This window comes from Erigeron canadensis, chromosome 3, assembly GCF_010389155.1.
Source record: "Erigeron canadensis isolate Cc75 chromosome 3, C_canadensis_v1, whole genome shotgun sequence".
NCBI lineage: Eukaryota > Viridiplantae > Streptophyta > Magnoliopsida > Asterales > Asteraceae > Erigeron > Erigeron canadensis.
Window position 1 is genome coordinate 17,423,981 of NC_057763.1, and position 3,818 is coordinate 17,427,798.

Consider the following 3,818-nt stretch of genomic DNA (forward strand, 5'->3'; position numbering starts at 1 on the left):
GTCACTAGGTCCATTGCTATTTGCTCCCACTTCCATTCGGGAATTTTTGGTTGCTTCAAAAGACCAGATGGCTTTTAGTGCTCAGCTTTGACCATCATACAAGTCATGCATCGGCTCACATATCGAGCTACATCGCCTTTCATTCCAGGCCACCAAAAATCCCTTTTTAGGCCTTGATACTTCTTATCCGCGCCCGGATGAATTGAATACTTCGTATTATGAGCCTCATTCATAAGTACATCTCTTAAACCATTCACTTTCGGTACCCAAGCTCTCCCAATGAAGTATAAAATACCTTCAGCATCCTTATTAAACCTCATTTCCATACCACACAATGCTTCATTCTCAATATTCTTCCCTTCAAAGGCCTTTGCTTGGTCTTCTAAAAAACGATCTTTAGAGACATTCTTACTTGCAAGTGGCTAATTCTTGCCCTTGGCACTTTAGTATTCACCTTCTTACTAAGTGCGTCGGCAACAACATTCTCCTTCCCGGGATGATACTTTATTTCACACTCATAGTCATTGAGTAGCTCCATCCATCTCCTTTGCCTCATGTTCAACATCTTTTGATCAAAGATGTGTGCAAGCTCTTGTGATCGGTAAATATGGTGCATTAGTGCCATAAAGATAATGTCGCCATATCTTCAAGGCAAATACCACAACTCCTAACTCCAAATCATGGGTCAAATAATTTTTCTCATGCGGCTTCAATTGCCTAGATGCATAAGCAATGACCTTGTCCTTTTGCATAAGCACACAAACCTGGCTCTTATACCATTAGAGTTAGCGGAATAATTAACGATCGTGCAGAGAGTCAAAACGATAAAACTCAGACTGCTAAAATAATTAAAACTTATAGAAAATATAAATCTTAAAACTTTGAACAGATTATAGAACTCAAACTCAAACTTATATTGAAAATATTTAGAGAATTATCAGACAAGAGATATGATTAGGTATTAGCCGGGTGCACTTGTGGGCCCCATAGTCACTAATTTCAACCTATTATTCTCCTTACTTACACACCATTCCTTTAAAGGAATTATTACAAACGACAAGCAAAGGACTTATTACTATCTTTGCTTTGGATACACACCATTCCTTTAAGAGGAATTATTACTGACAACTAGCAAAGGACATATTGCTATCTTTGCTTTGGATACACACCATTCCTTTAGGAGGAATTATTACAAATAACAAGCAAAGGACATATTACTATTCTTGCTTTTGACAAATTCCATTCCTTTAAAGGGAATCAAACAAAGAGCATAGTAACTTGAAGATACGTGAAAATCTTGATGATTGATGATGTGGTTAGGTCCATTATTTCCACTGCTTCATATTTTGGATTTATTAAGGAATTTTGGGCTGGACTTCATTTGTTGGACCGTCTGCACCATTTTCTTCAGAAATGAATTGTGATTCACTTACTTGGTCTACTAGCCCTTTCTTGACTTCTTGGGCTTTGGTTCCCCAGTACTTCTTGAACTTTGAGTCCAAGAGATAGTATGCCTTTTCTGTTCCGAGTTCTACACCTCTTATGATTTGTGTTAAAGCAATGAGGCCTTGCTTGACTTGAGATTCTTGTTGGGCTGTGTCATAGCCCAGTTGACTTCCATCCCATAATTATTTGAGCGTTGTATTTAAAAGTTCTAGGCCTTGAGTTGTTAACCCTTGATCTTCCTGGTTAAGGCATTCTTCGTTTCCTGCAATGATTCATTAACCAACCTTGACAAATTATCGGCTAATACATTCAGCTTGCCATCAATGTGTTCTATGTGGATATGAACCCCCGTTCCGGTGAAATAATCAACAAAATTCATCAACCTAACTCTTGATGGCTTATTTTGGACAGTTTTGTTGTAGAAACTAATAATTTCTTGGCAATCTGTTCGGAGTGTTACTTCGCCTTTTCCAATGTAATAAATTTTGAAGGATTTTAATCCTTCCATGGCAGCATGAATTTCAACATCTATTATGGATTTTATTGGATTAAACCTCCCACTAGCGTAAGCACACACTTTCTCATCTCTTCCTGGGTCATTCTTCTTGCGTTTCCATTTGCAGACTGCTACCCATCCTTCCATGCATCCGTCCGTTTCGATGATCATATACGCATTCTCTGGAGGGATTTCCATATCTGGCAAGTTTTGTACTTGCCTTTTGATTTTGCGGAAGATTTCCTAGTCGGATTGCTTCATTTTTTTATCACTATGTGGACTGGTCTTTTCATACAAAGGCCCCAATAATGTTCCCAGCTTTGGAATATATGCCCGGGCATAATTAAGAATTCCAAGCCAAGAACGCAATCCCTTCTTATTTTTCAGGTTTTCTTCATCAAGTCCAGCAATTTTCTTGATGATGTGAGGTTGAAGCTTAATTCTTCCGTTACCAATTATTGCCCCAAGGAACTCTACTTCACGGACAGCGATTTTCATCTTATTCTCTGATAAGATTAACCCATTTTCCTTGCAAATTTATAACATTTGCTCCAGGTGCTTTGCATGACTTCTCTCATTATCTGAAAATACGAGTATATCATCAATATATACAGCCATACAGTTTTCATATCCTTTGAAGCAATGATCCATTTTTTGTTGAAAAATTGTTGGAGCATTCTTGAGGCCGAATGGCATAACAAGCCATTCATATAACCCATCTGGTGTAATGAAAGCGGTCCATGGAATTGAACTTTCTTCCATTGCCACCTGGTGGAACCCGCTCTTCAAATCAAACTTAGAGTAGATTTTTTAATTGCCAATCTTTTGTATGATGGTGTTAATACTAGGCAGGGAGTACTGCTCTTTTTAAGTATTATCATTGAGCGTTCTGTAATTGAACACATCCTCTCTTTCTATCTCCTTCCCGGTCTTGGGGTCAACCGATGTTCCAGAATTGACCATCATTGCTATGGTCCTATGACGGCTTTTGCTTGGTCTGATAACTCCCAATGTTAGCAAGGCTTTGATATGCTTCTGAAATTGCTCCTTCATGGCCGGTGTGACATGGCTTAGGGGTTTATCTTGAACTGTGATATCATGATTAATGATATCCAATTTGCACTTGATCTGGTTCTTTCGCCAATGCTTCAATGGTTCCTCCCCAATATAACCTTGTTGCTTTAACCTTTCTAATAAAGGTTAAACTTCTGTTGGAATGTTATACTTGTGTGACCAATATTGAAGAACACAGCTTCACTTATGGCCAAAAACTCATCTTCTTCTAGCTCCATTTCTTGTATAGCACATCCTTGTATCTCCGCTTCTGGCTTTGTCTGGATTGTTATTATTACCTTGTAGAAAGTGACTGTATTACCTTCTAAACGATCCCCTCCTTGTTGGCTTTTAAGAAAATTACAGCCAATCAGCATTTCTATGCCATCACGATCCCACATTCCCATAGGGAAACAATATGTAAACGGAATTCTGAATTTGTATTCTCCTATCTCCATTTGTCCACCTTTCAGCTTTTCATCAACTTCTTGAACGGAGTTAATTCCTGAGAACTTAACGGAGTAAAGGCATTTTTCAATGGCCTTTACCGGAACAACATTTCTGTCAACATAACACGTAGTACATCCTGTGTCAAGAATTGCTTTGACAGTGAACCTTTCGACACCTGGGATGTCAGATGTGACAGGCAGATTATACCTGTTTATGACTTTCTTCTTCTTAAGACCCATTTTAACGGTCTCTAATTCTTGCACAAGGTTAGCTTGCTCAATAATAACCAGTGCATGCTCCATTTCTCTAACCTCATCTACTTCTGGGTCGCTATCAGCGTAATTCTTCAGGTTAGCTGGGTTCGGCCCTCTTC